Source organism: Mustela nigripes, chromosome 17 (genome assembly GCF_022355385.1).
Source record: "Mustela nigripes isolate SB6536 chromosome 17, MUSNIG.SB6536, whole genome shotgun sequence".
NCBI classification, from domain to species: Eukaryota; Metazoa; Chordata; class Mammalia; order Carnivora; family Mustelidae; genus Mustela; species Mustela nigripes.
The window spans coordinates 42,616,843-42,638,205 of record NC_081573.1 but is presented as its reverse complement, the minus strand read 5'-3'; the positions used below and the strand labels follow the sequence as shown (position 1 = coordinate 42,638,205).

The 21,363-nt window shown below is 46.7% G+C and overlaps 2 protein-coding genes across 3 annotated transcripts in view; one reads left to right on the top strand and one right to left on the bottom strand.

Moving 5' to 3' along the window:
- ZFP90 (ZFP90 zinc finger protein) overlaps positions 1–3,174 on the bottom strand; it is a 99,008-nt gene extending 95,834 nt beyond the window's left edge. Inside the window, exon 1 of the mRNA XM_059383907.1 lies at positions 2,907–3,174. The gene's annotated coding sequence lies outside the window, so the exon portion shown is untranslated. The remainder of the gene's footprint in view (positions 1–2,906) is intronic.
- A 296-nt stretch (positions 3,175–3,470) lies between these two features.
- The window catches only part of SMPD3 (sphingomyelin phosphodiesterase 3), an 81,515-nt gene continuing 63,622 nt past the window's right edge, over positions 3,471–21,363 (top strand). For both annotated transcript variants that reach the window (XM_059383411.1, XM_059383409.1), the window contains exon 1: positions 3,471–3,664. The gene's annotated coding sequence lies outside the window, so the exon portion shown is untranslated. The remainder of the gene's footprint in view (positions 3,665–21,363) is intronic.

Below are 21,363 nucleotides of genomic sequence, written 5' to 3'. Positions count from 1 at the left end.
TCCCTCTGGTTATCTTTTCTCTGGCCATGAATTTCCAAATATTAAGGCATTCTCCCAAGCCAAGCTCCAAATCACCTACTGGACATCTCACCTGGATGTCTCCTGCTCATCTGAAACCCACCCGCTCTTTAACTATTCCTCACCTCAGGGGGAAATACCACCATCCATCCACCCAGCTTCCCAAGACAGACATCTGGGCATCACCCTTGACTCACCACTCTCCTCTGTGCCCTCAGCTCATCACTCACAAAGTTCTCCTACTATTTACCTCCTTAATACATCTCAGATCTGCCCTCTCTTTTCTATCTTCATAGATACTGTGCTGGGTCACCATAGCAGCTTCTAAACTACATCCTAGCCTCATCTTTTGTCCATTCTCCGCACGGGCCCTAGACCTTTTCAAAATGCATCCCTCCTTAAAAACTTTCATTATTTTTAGAATAAAGCTATAGGATACTACCCTAGTATACTACAACAATACTAGGCTCTTCAACACTCAGCCCTAGCTAATCACTCAAACCCCACATCTGAGATTCAACATTCCAGTTAATCCCCTCATTGCTTAATTAAAAGACTTATGGAACTTCACTTTCTTTCCCCTTTAACAATGTAGGAGACTAACTTAATGTTCCCCTGGAATCCTGTATAACTCTAACTTCCAAGCAGTTAGAATTCCATTCTCTTAGGCTTCTCTGCTCTAAAGCCACCCTTTAAAAAATGATGAAACAAATATATTGGGCATATGCCTGACCAAAATGATACAACGAATACAAGAATGGAAATTTGAACCCAGATTACCCAGGACATTACCTCATGCTTGTTTGTCCACAGTAAAACCAATTTCTGATAATCCAAGATGAAGCACATTTGTTAAAATGCCTAATTTTGTGAAGTGCTTTACATAAGGCATTTCACTTACCTATTACAACATAGTCAAATAAAGCAAACTACACATCTGAAAATGTAGTTTGTGCAAGGTCACATAGCTAGTAATTGGGTTTTGATTCCCCCACCTCTATCTTATTAGCTGCTCCCTAACACCAACAAGTAGCATTTTACAACTGAAGAATCAGGTCCAGCTCAGGGTCACACATCTAATCATAGCCAAAATCAGAACTAGAATCCAGCTTTCCTTACTCTACTTGGCTGGACCAATGCTATTTTAGTTCCTGCTTTCTGGAAGAATCATGGTACCCTGGCTTCCTCACTATTTGCAACAGTAAGTGCTAAGGTGACCTTCAGAGTTTCAAGTGTAGCTCCAGGTAGTCTTCTCTGCTAGCCTTCTGTTGATACTCTGCCAAAGTTCTGTTGATGCCCACCTTGTGGTCTAGTCTTCTCCCACCTGTTTTCCAACCACCTCTACTCTCACTGCATCCACAGAATTATACACTCTTTGTCAGCATAAATTCCATTTCCCCCTGCCTCCTTATAGTTTTCTCATCTTCAGTAATGAGGCCTCATCTGTTTACCCAGCTTTGGTGGCCTTCCCTCATGGTTTAGCCTGGATCAAAGCCTCTTTGCCATGCCTCTTAGACTTCCTGTTAGTTCTTCCCCAAATATAATCCCTTTGACTCATTCCCCCATCCTAGTCTTCCCTCTGTGGATGTCATCAACTCAAGGATGACAGGGTTTATTTTCTTCAGGCTCTGTCTCTTTGGTTTGAATCAGGTTCAGGGTAACAGTCGCCCTGGTCATTTCTTTGGCTATGAATTAATTATACCCGTATATTAAGGAATTCTCCCAAGAATGCTTTAGCTGAAATACACCCAAAAGTCTGGATGGGGTGACATATGAAGCATGTGTGGGATTAATTGGACCATCTGGCCAACACCAGAGCCCTGAGTGGGAAAAGATCCAGAAAAATAACAATAACAACAAAACAACAACAAAACATTTACTAGCAAGGGGGGAACATCACCACCAGGGCCCTATGATGCTGAGCAGAGAACTGAAAGAAGGGCAGGGATCTCAGACTGTCATTACTACATAACTGACAGGGGCAGAAGATCCTTCTCAGAAAGGGAGTGGGAGGTAGGGAATTTAGGCACAGAAAGGAGAAGGGCAAACAGCTAGAAATAGAGGAACACGAAGAACTGATGACATTTAGGGAGAATTGACAAGACTTCCAAGTAATGATTGGCACGAATCTATCAATCCCTAGCGTCACAGGATTGTTAAGGGCTCCCAAAGCATTCAAGCAAAATTCCAATCCACTGTATGAATGGCATAAACATTTCCTCACTGAGGTGTCATCCCTCTAGTTGAACGCTTTCAGCAATGGGAAATGTGCAACCTTAGGAGTAAAATTCAATTACCGTTCAATTGACCTCTGTCCTGCAGATCTTACAATCTAATGTGGAAGATGGATACATAAACACGCAAGTAAAATAGAAAAAGTAGAGGGCGCGGCTCACACAAAAGGTGGGGTACCTAATATGGAGTGGGCATCTAGGAAGGCTTCAGGGACGAGGCAACGTTTAAGCTGGGGCTTGAAGAGTGTGAAGGGTGAGTCGAGTACAAGGGTGGAAGGAACTACCACAGCTAGAGAAAACGGGTGGTTAATGCCTCTCAGCTACCAGAGAAGTTCAAAATGTTGCAAGAACAAGGGGGTCACCAGATTTAGAAGGGCTTTTAGAGCAATGTTGAGAGGCGTGTGGGCTGATTCCACAGGCAATGGGGAGCCTGAGTAGCGCCCTCTGGCTACCGTGCGGGAAATGCTGCCGTATCAGGGCTGGTACCGAGGCGAAGAGTCCGGGAGGGGAAGACTGGATAAGAAGGCCTCCTTGACGGTTCAAGGGATATGACCTAAAGCAAAGCGCTCCTCTATGATAAATCGAGACGAATATAAAGGGATAAAGTCGGAAGGCCACACTCTGAAGCCACAGGTCTCCTCCGTCCTCTCTCACCTTTGCTGGGCAAACCAAAGCGGCTCGACCTCGGTTTGCCCCATCACTGCGGACTGTGGGCAGGGGTACGGATCCACGCCCTTCTTCTCAGATAGGAAAACTGAGGCCCAGAGTCCTGTGGTGGGCATCGAGGAGAAAAAAAAAAAAAATCGAAACGCCCTCCCAAGAGGCTGTCCGAAGTCACGCACAATCCGAGGGTACCGCGGCCTGCCCCATTTCATTTCTCTGTCAGCCATCCCCAACCAGCCGCCTTTGCTATGGAAACAGTCCTCCCGCCCTCCTCAGCGCCTCAGTTTCTTCATGCATCCTGGGAAATGCAGTCCACCTTCGGTTACCCACCCGCGACATAAGCCCCCTCCGCGTTCTTAAAGGACTACGAGTTCCAGAGGGCTGTGGGAAAACTCTGGCAGTCTCACCGGGACGCGGTCTCGACGAAGACTCGGAGAACCCAGCTGGCTGGGGGGGAAGAGAGAGGAGAAGGCCCTCCCATCAGTGGGCGGCCTCCTGGGCGGAGATAGGATCGCCATTGGCTAAGGCGGGGCAGGGGAGGCGGAGCCAGCGGAATGAGGCGCGGAGCTGTTCGCCGCTCCAGGTGCTGAGTCCGAGGGAGCCTCCGGACGCAAGAGCCGCGGTAGCTGTTGCCGCCGCTGCAGCCGCCGCCAGCACCGCAAGAGCCACCGCGGGAAAGCCGGGGCAGTGAGGAGCCCGGAGGAGCTGGTTGCGCTACCGAGCGCTGACAGCCCTCCCTCCTCTTTGAGGTCGGTGCTGCTGGGTTCGCTTTTGTTTTAGGGGGGGGGGCGGTGAACTGAGATATGAGGGGGCCTGGGGAGTTAATGGGACCTCTCCTCACCACCTACAAGACCATCTGTCCCGCAGAGCTGCTGACTCTTCGAGGGCCTCCCTGTGGCCGGCCCAGCGCCTGAAGTCAAAGCAGCTTGGGTTAGTTTTTGTCTTATGGTGGAGAGGCAATGCGAGAGAGTGTGTGAGGGGCAAAGGCTGGGGGGAACCCCCCCTCCCCGCCACTGAGAGAGCGTTGAGGAGCCTGGAGCCTTCCCCCACCCCCATGCCTGAAAACGAGGCTGCTTGGATTATTGAGAATGGGAGGGAGTGTTACGGGATGAAAGGTTGAGAGGCAGGGAGACCCTTCCCCATAACACCTGTACTGCTTGAGGTTACAAAGGGAGTCTGGGTGTGATGGATGAGACCGGGGGACTCCTCCTCCTCCGCTCAGACCTCCTGGGCTTATTGAGGAGGGGCTGTTTGGGATGGCAGAAAGATCCTTTCCGTGCCCACCCCTTTCCTGAAACCTAGGTTTTTGTGAAGAGGAGAAACGGGATGGTGATGGAGACAGGGGACTCTTTCCCCTCCCACTTGGACCCGCCTAGGTTATTGGGGGGAGGGGTTGGGATGTGAGGAGCTAAAAACGGGAGACCCCTCCCCACCGTGCTTGAAGTCGCCGGCACAGGACGGTACTGACGGATTCTTGGGGCTTCTCCATGCTCAGGGCCCCTCGCCTGCGGTCCGAGTGGCTTGGGTGTGGATGTGCGGTGGGGGAAAGTAAGAGGGGTGGAGGGAATCCTCCCGACCTCTCCCTACCTGAGCCTTACCCCTAGGCCCTCTCTACCTGGATCCAGGCCAGGGGCCAAAAGTGGAGACGACCCTCCCTGCCCCGCCCCGTCCCGCCCCGCCCGGCGACCCGGCTCCTGCACCGCGGCAGCCAGACGCGGATGGGCATGTGCGGGCGGGACGGGGTGGGTCCCTTCTCTAGCAGTCCGAAGCTCGGGGCAAATGCCCCCTGAGCCTCTAGACCTTTGGGGTTGCTAGGTCTCACGCTGGGAGCGCCCCAGATCTGGCTACCGAAACCTGCTTCCAGGGCGCGCGGCGGCCGCTTAGGGAACTGTGCTTTTGCGCTCTGCCCAAGCATCCTCCGTAGGACAAAGCGGCGGTCGCAGCACTGGCGGGCCTGCGCCACCCGCTGGGCGGGGGGCGCGGCCAGGGAAGGGGGGGCTCCGGGCGCGGCGCGGAGAGCTTCCGCGGAAACATGCCAGGAGCCGGGAGGGAGACAAAGCGCGCTCGCTCGCTCCTCTCGGGCCTGCGCGAGCCGGGATGGAAAATCCCGAGGGAGGAGGCGGCTGCGCCCTGGCTGGGTACTATGCCCCGCACCCTTCTTTCCGGTACACCACCCCCTGCGCCGGCCCGGCACCCCAGGATGCCGGGTGTGCGATGGTAATCAGGGTCCCTGGACATTCAAGACCTGTGACCACGAGGACACGAAGAGGCCGGGGGCTCCACCTGGAGGGGAGGGTCCCAGGATTCAGGAGACCTAAGTGGGCACGGTCTGGAGGAGCATCCTGACTGGATGATGCCCCCATGCCCCATCAACCATGTTAGGTGAAGTTTGATTCCGAGGTTTGTGTTTGTGTCACCGTGTGTTTGCATGGGTGATGATGTGGGTCAGAGTGCGTGAATGTGTATGACTGGGTGAATGTGCCTGTGTGTGCTCCAGTGTTCATGTGTGTGTCATGGTGAGCTTGTGAATCTAGCTGTGTGTGCCTGTGAGAAGAGGAACCACTTACTGCTGACCTTAGATGTTGGGGGTGGGGCAGGGTGGTAGCCCCTTCCACTCTAAAGCCACAGTAATAGCCTAGGGCCCCAGTGGGTGCCCTAGAGATGAGAGGGTAGCTTCAGGCTGCCTTGGGCCTAGCCTGCATACTTGGGTGTGGCCTAGAAGATAGGACCTCACAAGTATGTGGAGCCCTCCTCAGCCTTTCTGGGGTCTCAGGTCTGACCCTAACATCTAGTACCACTGCCCAGCCCTTCCCATCCCTCAGAAACCTTAACCTGCTGTAATAGGCGGCTCTGGGGCCCAGAATTCCACCCCACCCCTCCACATGGGCTTCCAGGTGGGGCTTGGGGTGCTCATCATCACAGTGCCTTATGATGTGGGTGACAGATTTTGTGGCAAGGCAAATTTTGTCAATTTGGCCTTCATATATCTGGGGCTGCTGGTCAGTGGCAAGTGGCCTCTCAGTAATACAAGGTATACTCACAGAAAACAGGTGAGACACAGAGATACCACTATGAGGCGACACCCCTAGATGATAAGGACAGCCCTCCAAGACAAACCCATTCCCAGCAAGTGACCTCAATTTCATACTACTTTTATAGCAAAGGTGTTGTGTGGCTTTGAGACAATCCCAACCAGAGAACCCCTTTCCATAGGATGAGGGGCTAGACCATTGTCAGTGGAACCATAGGAAGAGCAATTACCAGACTGTAGAGCCACCATCCAGCCCAGCCCTGCCTGGTCCAGTCTCTGCAAGTATCCACTGCCAGTACCCACAGCGACCTCTACTGGGAAAAGTAGTAATTTTACAACTAACGCTCCTCCATAGTGTGGTGGTTCAGGGTGGGTATGGGCAATGTCAGGTGAAAACCACAAACCCTTTTATTTTGGGGCTCCTTGTCTGCCCTTGGAATCCTAGGTTGATGTTATTGATGGCAGTTCCTTCAAACTAGTTCAAGCAGTAGAACTCCACTACCCTTGCCCATACAGAAATATTTAAGGGGATACCTGGGTGTCTCAGTGCGTTAAGCATCTGCTTTTGGCTCAGGTCACGATCCCAGGATCCTGGAATTGAACCCCATGCAGGGAGCCTGTAGAGCCCTCTCCCTCTCCCTCTGCCGCTCCTCTTGCTTGTGCTCTCTCATTTGCATGTTCGCTTGCCCTCTCTCTCTCTCTCTCTGTCAAATAAATCAATAAAACATTTTTTTTTTTTAAGAAGGGGGAAGAAGTATTTAAAGAGAGCCAAAATGTCTTTGTCCGAGTTTCTGTCCAGGGGTGGACCTCAAATCTGTTTATGAGGAAAATGTGTAGAAAATACTTACCAAGCTCAGGGTGTTTTAGGCATCTCTCATCTCTTCCTCTCTCACTATGATTCCCACCCCCTTTTCTTATTGCAGCTTATCCTCTTCTCTTCCTCATTATCAGTCAATAAAATATTTTCAAAGATAAGCCTTCTTTTACTGGTTGACAGTATGGCCCAGAAAATGCAGAACTCAGGAGGCTATTACTAAGTGCACAGGACTGGCAAACACTGGCTCTTCTAGACCTAGCAACGGGAGTAGGAAAGATGGATGAAACATGCTCTGTCTTAAATCCTCATCTGGTGATATGTGTCTCTTCTCCCAGAATTGCTCTGAAGGGATTTCACACAGCCACAAAATCTTTAGAGCTCCTCAAAGGAAAGGCGGTATTTAAATACCTGGTATTGTTCCTACTTTGGCATCCATGTGATTTGCATTGAACTATGTGACTCAGTATCATAAAGTAAAAATAGGACTTAATCTCTTCCTTGCCTGTTCAGAAGGTGACTGCATATGTGTGTTGTGTTCTGCATTAGAGAGTGAAAAGCTAAATTATCTCATAAATTGAACCACCTGCTTATTCTGATTAGAGAATGGTACTTAACATCACCTACAGGCAATAACATTATTTTATGTTTCTTTTAATTCATACCTGAATCTCTTTGTCTTGTAAAACCTTTCTTCATGCTCATACATTATTACTTTCACTTGAAGTTAATCAAGACTGTTTAATCCTTGTACAGAAGCCAAACAAATTAAATATCAGCAGATACAGGAAGATGTGGGTGGTGTTTCTGTTCTTGGGCTCAAAAAAATCCTTGGAGTTCACAGGAGAGATGGAAAGGGGGTGAAGATTTAGTAAATCTTATAGGTGTAGTTAACAGGTTTCTGAGGAGATGCTCCTCAGAATTTCTCCAGGAGAGCTGGTTGTGTTGAAGAATCTGAGGATGCAAGAAAATAGCATGCATGCTGGGAGTGAGAATGAAGCCCTTGGGATTCCTAAATCCAAGCACTAATGCAGTCTTTCTAAGGAAATCCCCCAAATCTCTGCCATTGGTTTAGGCTGCCTGCGGGCGCAAATGAGAGGAGCTGTCCAAGGTTCTGGAGCACTAGTCCAACCCCTCCAGTGGGAAGGCAGGATTTAGGGCATGGAGTAGAAGCTAGCTCCGAGGACCATGGCCTCTGTGAGGATTTCCCCAAAGCTCATCCCAGAAAGAAAGAGGAAGAAACAGAGCTGTAGAGGCCTTTATTGCATCACTTCAAATGAACCCACCGGCAAACCCTATTTAAAGAATTACAAGCTAATAATAAGAGGAAACATTTCTGAGTCAGGCTTTTCACATGTGAGAATGGATTTAATCCTCACAGTCCTATGAGGTAGGTGGTGGTGGTATTTCCACTTTCAAGATGAGGAAATAAAGCTTGGAGAGGAAAAGGGCTTGCCCATGCTTACAGAGATCAGAAGGAACAGAGTTTAGATTCCAACCCGGATCTCTGAAACTCCAGAGCCTCCTCTTACCACTCTTTTTTCCTATTGCTATTGTTGAAGCCAAATTGAAGTTTTAAACTGTCCTATATGAGATTCTAATGAAGTTTTAGAGGAATGGATTGGGAACCAACAAAGATTCAGAATATGCCATAAAGAGTCCTTTCGAATGCTTCAAGGATATTACCATAATACTTTACATATTATCCTGACACAAGGATACCTGCACTTGATCACCAAGGATGAGAAAGGGGAGTATAATGACCCTCATGGCCAGCATCCCAGAGTTTTCTTTCCAGAGTGGAAGAATTTCACAAGAAGCCAATCAAGGATGGCAGCAAAATGTATTTTTAATAATCTGCAAGAATGGGGGAACAATGAGGAGGCTGATACTATTGCACAGAGTACACGTAGAGCCAAAGAAATAGGGCTTATCTTTATTTGCTCAGTCCTGTTCCACTGCTGAGGGACACTTGGATATAAAAGACTCCTTCTCCCTATTGCCAGTCTCATGTTTTTACCATCTCTAACACCAAAAGAAGTTTGCATTGTTGTAAGCTGCTGCTAATCTCAGGGATTCATCACATTCCTGCCCTCATGTCATCATAACCATTGTTCTGCCTTCATATGTTGCTTCAGGACTCTTGCAGGTAGGCAGGTTTGAGGCTTGGTATGCTTTAGGCCACATGTCCTATGGTCCTGCCAGGGTGGTAATGCCCCAACTGCCCCAGTCTTGCCACACACACAAGAGTCCTGTGCCTGAGAACTCTCCATTTAGTAACTCTTGTTTAGATGTCTAAAGAGAGGAGAGGAGGAATAGACTTGGTTTTTCTCCTCTCTCGATCTCAGTCTGCACAGTGCATAGGTAGGGGGCCTTACCTTTTAAGAAAATGCCTCTTATCAGGCTGGGCCTCCAATCCATTTTGAGTAATTCCTTCCCCCTTCTAGATTGGGACTTTGCAAGACTCTGATGCATGGAACAAGGCTGCTATTGCTTTTCCTGAGGGCACTTGCAGGCCAAGGACCTGGGTCCCCATCTGGGTCTGCTGTGACTCATATGACTGCAGACAGATTTGATTGTTTTCTTATTTAGAGTCATTAATTAACTCTTTTCAACATCAGAACAGCATGTATTAAGAGGAAAGCTATTTGCAGGGGTCTCTAGGAAGCCATGCCTACAGCTGAGCACCATCTCCTTTGCTAACAGGATCAGGAAATGGCTTTAATTCTGGCTTTGGTCTTCAGAAAACTTTGATCATCAAGACTTTATGCCAATATGAGAAAGGAAATAAAAGTGTAATTAATTATTAAGGCTGCTATAGGCATTCTGGCAAAAACTAGGAAACTCACAGCTCCCTCAAAGAACAGGATTTTTATTCATTCAACAAACATTCCTGTGTCTGCAATGTGCCAGGCACAGAGCTGGGCATAGCGAATGTAGTCCCCAACTTGGGATGAGCTCTTTCATACAAGAATCTTGAATGGAAAGTGGAAACAGATGCAAAACCCCTGACAAGCAGAAAGAGTTTTTAGAAATGGGAAGAACCTTAATAATCATAAACCATCATCTCTTCTTTAACATGAGGAAAGAGGCTAAAGGAAATTGAGGTTTGCCACTGGCCCCACACAGCCCAGTAGTGGCAAAGATGAGGATTAGAACCCAGGTTTTAGTAATTTAAATTTAGTAATTCCAGGTTTGGTAATTTATTAATTCCTAAATTCTCTCCACTGTACTCAACTGATGCTCTGCCCATCAAATTATCCAAAGGGTATGTTTTCATTAATATAGGCTTCTTGGGTCTTTTTTTTTTAAGATTTTATTTATTTATTTGACAGAGATCACAAGTAGGCAGAGAAGCAGGCAGAGAGAGGTGGGGAAGCAGGCTTCCTGCTGAGCAGAGAGCCCGATGCAGGGCTTGATCCCAGGACCCTGGGATCATGACCTCAGCCAAAAGCAGGGGCTTTAACCCACTGAGCCACCCAGGCCTCCTTGGGTCTAATCTTAATGCAAAACTTAAAGTGGAAACAGAAACAAATCATAGATGAAAAATGGAAAGAAGAATGCCCATTTATATCCATGTTATTCAAGCCACATGTAGCTATTGAGCACTTGAAATGTGGCTAATCTAAACCGAAATGAACTGTAAGTATAAAATATACACCCAATTTTGAAAAATTAGTATGAAAAACAATATATAATAGCTCATTAATAATGAGAACATTATAAGTTGAAATAATATTTTGGATATATTGAGTTAAATAAAATATATTAAAATTAATTTCACTTGTTTCTTTTTACCTTTTTAATGTGTCTACTAGAAAATATAATTTTATATATGTGGCTTGCATTTATAGCTTATATTTCTACTGAATGTTCTAGAGTGCTTCCACTTAGGAGGAAATATTCTTTACAAACTAAGTCATTTAGCAAAGTAGGTTCTATAATCAGTCAGCCTGAGATAAATACTAGCTCTTCCCCTTGGGCTGTGTGACCTTGGACAAATTGATCAGTCTCTCTGTGCTTCCATTTCCTCACCAGTAAAATAAGGATGGTAACAGAGCCTACCTCCTTGATTGAGTAAAATCACTTAGAATAGTGGTTGTTACGTCATGAGTGCTCAGTTAATATTAGCTATTGTTACTATCAGAAGGGGCATATAGAATCTTACAAGACAGGGACAACAGGAAGGAGAATAAGCAAACAATTTTCAGATAAATGAAGGAAAAGATTTACTACTAGTTAAAACATGATTGAAAATACTTGCACAAAAAAAGAAAATACTTGCTCAGGATAAGCTCATGAATTACCTTGATGTGGCCCCAATTTTCTGGCAGATGATGATACTGAGGAAAGATTTCAAGCCATTTAAATAAGCATACGATGGATAAACAAATTAGCTAACTGCATTATGCACAGGTCTTGACCCCTGCTAAATGAGTTAAGGAAGAAGATGATCAAAGTATACTTATAACAGATGATCCAAGAGCTCTAACTCTCTTTGACTCCAAGATTCCTCAGGGAAATATAAGCCTTAAGCTCTAGGAGAAAGAGCCTGGATAGTAATCAGGCGTATGTGAGGTCAAAGCCACTCTGCTATCCATTGGCCGTGATCAAGATGCTGTCGTGGCATCTTGTTGGCTCAGCAGGTGGAGTGTGCAGCTCTTGATCCCAGGGTTGTGGTTTCAAGCCTCACTTTGGCTAGAGATTACTTAAAAATAAAATCTTAAAAAAATAATAAAAGACTGTCAGTTGTCTGCTCTATAAAATGGAGCTCTTGCAGGTTGTGGTGAGGACCAAATTAGATAATGCAAATGAAATACCTCATACATAGTAGATGCTAAAAAAATGGTAGCTTTCATGAAATGGAATTGCAGAGGTTCTTTAATAGGGAACTTCTGGTTAATTAGAGAATTTTCTGTTGAGAATGTCCATGGTCTTTTCTACATTTTCACTACCACATTCCCCATCTTTACTTGGTCCCTGAGGAGAATGAACGGACAGTTTCATCTGATTGCGTCTACACCAGAATGTAGGTTCTCAGTAACTTTGGGCATCCTACCCAATCTTTCATATTCTTCTCTCTGTTCCATTAACACATGTGAGGTTTCTTTCCTGGGATGGTAATGCAAGCAGCAAAATGGTCATTGTTCTCTACCATATTTATCCTGAAGTTCTGACATTCTGACCTTAGTGTTTAGAGCAGTTTACATGCAGCTTTGCTTTAAAAATAAATGGGACATAAATCTAGAAACCATAGTCCCAGGAGAACCATGTTCTCCTGGCTTGGAGAACAGGCACTGGGTCCACTTGCTGTATAGTTCTGAGGGAGAACATTGTTGCTGTCCTTGAATACCTATTCCTCTTCCAAAAATTTGCTTTCTGGGCCAAAGAAATGTATGTTAAGCTCAATGAAGATTTACGTCAACGAAGCATGTTGGACTCTAGAGAAAACACTCAGACTAGTTACATAGCAAACATGGGGGTCCCTAGAAGTATTTTGGGAGGAGAGTAACATAGTCAGATGTCCAGGGTCAAAGTGGTGGGGGACTGAGGTGGGGAAGATCCTGGAGACAGGCTCACTCATGGTTCTGTTGAGAGACCCATGACTTTCAGGGACCTAAGTCCCCATACTATGTTCTCTTGGGATAAGTTCTGATATTCAAATGCATTTTTCCCATCCATTCCCTCTCATTCACCCAACAAACACAGAATGACGCATTTCGATAAACCTTGCTCTGCAAGAGCCCAGGGTCTGGCTGAGGAGAAGAGAGAGGCCAGTGTGCAGAGGAAACCAAGGAAGAAGGGCTGAAGGAAGCACAAGAGGTCTGATTAAGGCACATTGGCTATGGCAGTTGGTTAAAGCTATGGATCCCAGCCAGAAAGACCTGAATCTGAATTTCAGCTTCACCACCAGTGTGTAGCCTCAGGGAAGTGCTTTAACCTTTCTGAGCCTCATTTTTTTTTCATCTGGGGCAATAAAACCTACTTTCCCCGGGCTGTTATGGCCATTGCATGACAACTTATACGAAAGTTCTTTGAGTAATACTAGCCGTCCTTTACTGAATGCTTACAGTGCATCAGGCATTGTGCTCAGCACTTTATATGCACAAGAGAGATACTATGATTATCCCTATTTTATAGCTGAGGAAAGCAATGCTCAGGTACTTTAACTTGCCCAAGGTCATACAAGCAGTAAGAAGTGGGACCAGGACCCCAACCCAGGGGTTTTGACTGCAAAACTTTCTCTTAACACTGCCTCCCTGGTTCAAGGCAGTGATCACTGCCTCCCTGGTTCAAGGTCGGCAGGAACCCAGTGACTATTATTTTGAAAGAGGACAAGTTGATTCATTGATTAAATTGTGTAGAGGTCTTCTGCTTGGTCTTCCAGAGTGGATACAATATGGAGAGGCTCTGAGGGGTGAGTATAGTGAAGAGGAAGAAAAGGAAAACTATGAGGCCATGAACAGGGCTGGGAATGCCAATGATGTGTTCTGGGGGCCCTGAAATGGAGAAGAGGTTTTCAGTAGGAAATAGATGTTTAGAAAGAACGGTTTGGAAAGCCTTGGGTATCAGGCTAACAAGTGCTAGAAAGCCAAAAAAGTTCATAGGCAAAAGAGGGGATGTGAAATCTGAAAGCACCGATTTGAGGCCCCTCACGAATGTGGGCATACGGTTGCCCTGTAGAGCAGGGGACCAAGCACGCCCAAAGCCAGTTTGTGGAGAGAGTGGCCAGACAGCACCACAGTCCCGCACACCTAGCGTTGCTCTCTGCTTTCCAACAAGGTGCACAGCCTCTTCCTTCATTTGGTCTTCACGAAAGCCCTAGGCAGTAGAAGGGTGGGAGGTCTGCTACCAGCATCACTGCCGGTGTCAAGTGGCTGGCCAAGCACAGCTGCAGTGCTCAAACTCAGACACAAAGCTTAAGAGGACTTTTTCTGTGGGGGAGGAGGCAGAAGCCTTGCCCACTGGACTGAGTCCTTTTCTCTGTGCTCTGGGAAGCAGGCAGTGTTATCCTTTGGGCCATGGTTTCTCAGGGACACCCCTGCCTGGGTAGCTGCCTCCCAGGGTGACTGCTCTGAGGGCCCCAGTCAGGGTCATTGCAAATCCTGCAGTCCTTTTCAGATGCAGCACCTGCCAGCCAGTGGCCCCCTCCCTAGCAGAGAGCTCATTTCACAAAAGGAAATTTTTCTGAATTTGCCATCGTGAATTCATGGTGCTTGTTTCTCTGTGAACTGCAGGGACTAGAAACCAGACCCCATTCTCCCCGGGGGGCCGGAGTGTTAGAAGAAAAAGCTATCTTTTCTAATAGCTGTAGTCACTGATGACCACCAGATTTCTCTCCCTAGCTATGCTTCTGATAACAATGGAAAACAAAGGCAGGAAGGGAGAGGCCCCTGCAGTTCTGTGAAGGGTGTGAGGCAATGGGGAGGGAGCTTTCACAGCTATGAGAGAGCCCCTTGATGAGTAAAGGAGTTTTGATGGGCAAGATGATAGAAAATGAAAGAGATCGTGATGCCACACTATGTTTTCTCTAGGAAGTCATGTTAGGGTTCCCGATGCCCTCCACAGTTCTGGGAGGATAAATAAAGAGGTCGGCAAGGCCACAGAGATTTTGACAAGTTATCCAGGAACAAGTGCCTAGGGATCTTAAACATATCACTAATGGGAAATGACAAACACTTGGTAATAGAATGTTAAAGGCTCCTGTGATGACCAACCCAAGTTACGATTAATATGTGTCAAACACCAAACACAATAGGATAGAATGGTGACTTCTGAAGGATAAAATCAAATTGGGAAATCAAAATGACAATAACAAAGATACGGATGATTCCAGTGGTTGGGCATCAGAAAGTACACCTTTACCAGCCAGGTCCCTTTTACCTGATCATTCTGACCCCAAGGGTCAATTTTTAGATGTTCCTGTGATCAGCCCCCAGTTCGGGGCCTAGCACACAGTAGGTGCTCAGCAAGGGTTCACAGCTTGCTCACTCCCACATTTAACAGTACTGTGTGCTAAGCCTTGTGCCAGACACTGGAGAAATGGAAGTGAATGACACACGGTGCCTATCCTTAGCGGGTTAGTCAATTCCAGAACAGAACAGGTTGTGCACTGTAGGAAATGTGGAAATGAACGTGATCACTTCATGATGTTCCCTTCTAGGTGCTCCCTCAAACGTCTGGAATAAGGTACCCCAGTAGGTGAGCCAAATTGAGATCCTATATTGCCAACCTTACCTCCCATCAAGTCTGAGCAGGTCCCCCTGTAGCATCTAAGGCAGCAGCATGAAGGTGAAGGAGGCAGGGGCTGGTATATTGCAGAAACGTGTTGAATATACACAAAGTGAAAATATTTCTCTTTTATACGCTTCATTTGCGAGACCCACTCTTGAGACCTTTGCCTGCAATTAGAGCATGTGGCCACAAGGAGCTTCCGTGAAGCTGTGTGGTCCAAGCAGCCAGGCTCCCCATGGGCATGGAATGCTGAGCAAAATAGTTTTTCAGTTGCTAACCTTCAGAAGAACATAATTTTACATTAGTGGCTCATAAAAGGATTGCACATTTAATTGGACCAAACCACTGTAACCTACGTATAGTGAGTGGAATTAGGAATTCATCAGTATTTATTTAACAAAATTCATGTGTTTCCACTGTAGACAAAGAGCAGCAGGAAGTTCCCGCCCTTATGTCCTGCCTCCTGCAAGGAGGGGGAACACAGACAGGTAACTGCAGTGCAGCGAAGGAAGTGGTATCATGGGATGAACAGAGAGTGCTAGCAGCGCAGAGGAAGAGGGACGAACTGACAGGGAAGTGGGGGTGGTGACACACACTGACATGCACGCACACACGCACATGTCTGACCCAGATGTTAACACCTGAGCCAAAGGGTTTACACCAACTACACATGGGAGTGTGGATATTTGGGGACACTGAAGAGAATTGGGATTGACCTGTAGAGTGACCTTGGATATATCATCTACACCGCTGAGCTCAGTTTACCCATCTCATCCTCCAAGGGCTTGGTAGTGGCCATTCTGACCAAGTAGGCCTGGAGTGGTGTAGAAATTAGAGGGATGACCTTAATCTCAGTGGCCAAGGCCTGAACTTGTCCTAGCCCCCAAGGCCTCCTGGGAACCTCCTTGTCTGGACCCTCTTGATTCTGGCCCCGAAATGCTCCAAGGAATTCCAGAGGATCAGCTGAGATGCAGGAATTTGCCATTAATGAGGGGTCAGCCTTTAGTGTCAGGCAGAAATGGTCTAGCTCTCCTAAGTCCACAATTTGGCTTCTCCTCCATCCCCAGGAGCCAGGCGGGTCCCCTCACTCTACCCCTGTATGCGCTGCCCTGCCCCCTTCTCACCAGCAGGTCTGAGGCCACTGTTGGGAAAGCTTTGGCCTGGTTACATGCAAGATGGAGCTGGCTGGCCAGAATGACTCCCATCTCCAGGCCCTTCAAAAGATAAAGCCCTGCAGTAGTTGTTTCACAATATACTCCCATGTCAAATCACCATGCTGTACACCTATACTTGCATGTTATTTGTCAGTAATATCTAAATCAAGCTGGAAAAAAGAAATAAAGAAAAGAAAAGCTTTGCTTGGTCTGTGTCTCCCTCTGGAGACCTTCTTCAAAACCCCGGGGCCCAGCCAGGGGCAGGCAGTTCTCCCCAGCCAGCCCTGACCTGCCCTTCCCAGGCCCCACCCCTCCCTTGTCAGGGGCTGTGGCTGTGAAAATGTCCGCCCCAGAACTGGCCCCTCTGTGTTGGGGATACAAAGGAGCAACTATCTTGCATAAATGAAAAAAATGCCAGAGTGTTTAATTTAAGCAAGTTGTTAAAAGATTTTAATTGCCCCATAGAGAGAGTATTAATATCAATACATTAGAGCAATACCTGGTTAAGTGAGTAGACAACACTGAAAAAGCCCTCACTGAAATCCCTTTTACAAGTCTTAAAAAGCCTATTTCCAAATACTTCATGTGCCCAGGAAATCTCATGCTTAAGACTGGTAGGCTCTGAACCACCCCTGTAGGGCAGAGGCAAAACCCAGCCAGCTCCGGTCCCCCATCCACACTCACTCTGGTCCTTCAGCCCTGGGACCCTCTCTCTGCAGAGAGCTCATCCCTGCCAGCCGGGACATCTGCTCAGGCTGCTTTTTGCAACTAAAGGCCAACGGGCACCTCTTCCTGGGGCTTCCGCAGGCGGCAGTGAGGACAGTCCTGGCCTTGCCCCCTCACCATCCCCAAACACACCTGCCCCCTGGCTGGGGCTTGGATGGTCTCTTCATCTTGCAGGATGGTCTCCCAGGCAGGACTGGGCACCCAGGCAGGAACCCCTTTCCAGAGTGAGCAAAAAAAGAAAAAAACTACAGAGGGCCTTTAAAACCATTTTGCGGAGGATGTCGCCTCCACCAAAGGAGAGAAGGGGCCAGGCTGAGATAAGCAGAGCTGCTTAGAAACCGAACACAGAGACAAATCAAAACATTCATTGGAGGCAATAGAATGCAGATCAGTGGAGTGAGAAACAAGATGTCTCCCATCCAAATCACCGCAGAAGATAAAAGAAATTCTCTGCCATGGCACAAAAGTCAGAAAAGAAAAGAAATGCAGAAAACATAAAAGGAGATGACAGGAGGTACCCAAAATGGTTCTGATAATAAATATAAGTATTTAACATTCCCTTGTTATGAGACAAAACCTCCCAGATTAAATAAATACAAGAGACTCATGTCAAATAAAACAGCGCCAGGGTAGGCAAACCCATACCAGGTAAATGCAAACAAAAGCAAAAGTGTGAGTGGCTGTATCAGACGAAGCACAATTCTAAGGCAGCAAGTAGCGTCAACCAGGATAAAAAGGGCAATTTTATATTCAAAGGAGCAATTGTGGAAGCATAACTGTTCTGAACCTTTGTACACTTGGGATTTTAGCATCAGGACACTTGAGGCAAAACCCACTGCTGTTAGAGATATGAGATGAAGACACTGGGGCATAAATTTACGTACTACTCTCAGTACCTGACATCTAGTAGCCGGAACACATATAACAGCAGATCGGAGTAATATGCTGAAGAAGACAGAAGGCAAGTGCTGAGCTTTGTACCGGGGTGAATGAGGTTGGCTGTGTTTTAAAAGACCATCATAGACTGATACTTGGGATATAAATGTAAATTAAGCACAGATTTATATATACAGTATAATTACAATCACAACTTTAAAAACCCTAAGCCACTGAAAAAGCCACTGAAAGAAAATGTAAGGAAAGGTTGACATTTGGTGTGTTTAGAAAGGTTCGAATTTAGGTATTTAAAATTTCTTTCCACTTTTTCTTCCCGATGTTTTTTAATGATCATATAATAGTTTAAGAGTTTAAAAAAAGTCAACTGAGAAAAACAGTGTTAGACTCATTCCCATCACACAGGATTTATGATTGTTAAGATTTGGATAAAATTAACAAGAACAGCAGACAGGAATCCGGGCAGGCCCCACACAGCCCGGCGCTCTTGGCCTTTCTAGACCCACCCAGTCACTCCCTCCTCAAAACCCTGGGGCACCTGTGTTTTCCCAATTCTGCTCCCATCTCTTCTACCCATCTCTTATGACCCTTCCAACTTCCACTGACAGCTTGACTGTGATTTTCCCCCAGGCAGATCCTGGTCTCCTTTCTTTTCCCCTCCACCCATACCCCTGCTGACCTCGCCTACTGTGGGAGAGGGATGCAGCTCCCCTCTGTACGCCAAGGACTCATGAATGCATCTCTAGCCCCAAATTCACCACAGAGTTTCAAGGGTGTATGTCAGCCTGTAGACTGGATGTCAACCCAGATGCAGGGCGGGCATGGTGGACCTGCCTCTAGAGGAAACGGTCAGTGAAATCCCTCTGAGCATAGGGCACAGGGATTGAATGGAAGGAAGCATTGCCCAAGGGGAAGTCAGTGATGAGAGCATGGAGGGCATCCAGACTCTTTCATGGTTTCCATGAAAGAAGGTTAATCAGCACCTTGAACACAGTTCTCCATATACCATTAGAAAGCAGAGCCCACAGCTCTGATGTATGGGACAATGAATTAGGATTGTGGCAGTAATCAAGAAAAACAACAAAGTGAAATTTAAAAATCAGGCCCAGACTGCCTTGGCCCTAGGAACATTCATGCAGGATCCCTTGAATTCTCTTCTGCCCACAGTACACATCCAGCTACTGGCTCTGCGGATAGACCCGGCCCCGCCACTGAAATTCACTGGGCAGTAGCTTCTGGTCTGGCCTCCTGACTTTTCAGGGCAGAACAGAGAGTCTGTAAATACCCTAAAGTCTTTAATCTACCGGCAGAAAGGGTGAGGATGAGATCAGTTTCTTAGCCCACTGATGTGGTAGGTTAATTGTAAGGTACAATTTCTTTTGAAAATGACCAAAATAAACTTAACTACTAACCGTAAACGTATATTCTTATCAATCTCAGCTCTAAGTACATACTCTCGATGGGAAGTAAATTACATTAAGAGAGCTTTCTAAAATTAGTACATATAATTTCTCTTGCATTCCTAGGTCTGGGTTACTCTCCAGTGACCATTTTGTTTTGCAGGGCAAACACCCAAGAGACTGCTCTCTGGAGACAGGGTTCCATGAGATACTATGCAGCCACCTGGCTCTAGAAAGAGGTAGGGGGGCTAAGTCCCCTCTAGCAGGTCTCTTAACTTCTAATTTGCAAACTCCATAAATAAAGTGAAGAGAATCATTCCTACCTTAAAATACCGTTGTAAAGAAAATCACGCTTCCCGGGGCACCTGGGTGGCTCAGTCGTTAAACGTCTGCCTTTGGCTCAGGTCATGATCCCAGGGTCCTGGGATGGAAGCCTGCTTCTCCCTCTCCCACTTTCCCTGCTTCTGTTTCCTCTCTCGCTGTGTCTCTCTGTGTCAAATAAATAAATAAATAAATAAATAAAACCTTAAAAAAAAAAAAAAAAACAAAGAAAAAGAAAATCATGCTTCCCTATGCAAAGTGCCTAATACAGTGTGTCTTGAGGCAGGAGCTCAGTAAACCTATCAGTTATTCTAGTAACAAGTAGTGGTTTTCAGCCTCTGTGAACCCGCTGTTGTGCCTGATGGACACAAGTCATTTGGGGAAAACTCCTGCGTTTCCCACAGTTCCCAGCCAAACAGCTCTACTTGCGTATCCTTTCTCCTCCCACTCAAGAATCATCCGAAGAAGGCACGTGGCTAAAATTAAAGTGATAATAGGAAAAGCCCCTAGAATCTTTGCTTATTTGTTTAAGGTAAATTAGTCCCAAGCTTGACTACTTTATCATCAGGGACAAATAAGTGGGAATGTACCAATGTCTAAAAGACAAATCCCAATCATTTGAGAACCTAGTTTCTCAGAACCAGACATATTGTACCTTTCCTGAGACTCACAAACCCTTTAACCTGTGAGACCTGGAGGCCCATCTCCTGGCCCCAGTCAGATTCTCAAGCAGTTGGGTATCATAAGGGCCACATTTTCCTACTTCCCCCACCAAATCTCACCCTCTCTCTGGTACAGTTCCTTGTCTTAAGCGGACAGTGAATAAATGTTTCATGAATAAATTTGCCTGAATTCTGGCCCTACTTTTGTGCCTCCCCGCAGTGGGACTAGCAAATGTGCATGATGAGCCAAAATTAGGTCAGGTGACCTGGCTTCCAGCAATAATGTGCACAGAAGGCAAATGATTAAATAATGCATGTCTATCCACTTGACACGACATTTTGCAGCCACTGTAAATGATGCGCTCAAGACTCAAAGGCCACACAGAGACACAGCTAACATTAACTGAATAAATAGACCATAAAGCAAGTGTCCTTGTCCAGCCATCACACACATGGACCCAGATCGAAGGGGAAGGCTGAAGAGAATTTATTGCTAGGAGAGGCGGGATTCTGCCTGATGGGTTTCTAAATTCTCTTCTGTGTGGCTTGGTGTTTACAACGAACAGCAGGAGATGGCGGGGAGAGGCCCCCACGATTGGAAATCAGTCCAGGACTTCCTTACAGGCACATGGCCAAACTCCGTGCACTGAACTCAGAACGAAGGCTGACGAGCTGAACCGGGGAAAGGATGCGGAAGCCAGAGTCCATTCAGGAATAAAATGTGGACTTGACCCAAAATAGCTGTCGTGCTCAGCCTCCAAGCCTGAATTAATCCTCTTCTTAGTTTACTGACATCTATGAAATTGATTCTCACCACAGAATCACAACCCGTGACCCTGGCATTGCATTTGATAAAAAGCATGACTGGGAGTCAGTAGAAAGCATCTGTACCAAATATTCACAGAGGGCCCCGTGGTGGGCTCTGTTGAGACTTAGGTGTTCTCTCTGAAAAATGTTCTCAGGCATCTCTGGGAAGAATGAGGAAGGGGAAAGGGAGAGGGGCAGGTGGAAGAGGAGGAGCTAGGCACCTTCTGCTGCTCTCAAGTCAAAGTTGACCTTGAGGGTCACCTCCTCTACACTCAAACTGGAAGCATGGCCCCACTTTAGGTTCCTTTCCTCATTGTAGACCAGGACATCGCTCCCCTCTCCTAAGACACGGCCCACTGCTTGGTCGAGAGAACAGTTTCCCTATGTTGGTCCTCAAGTCCTTC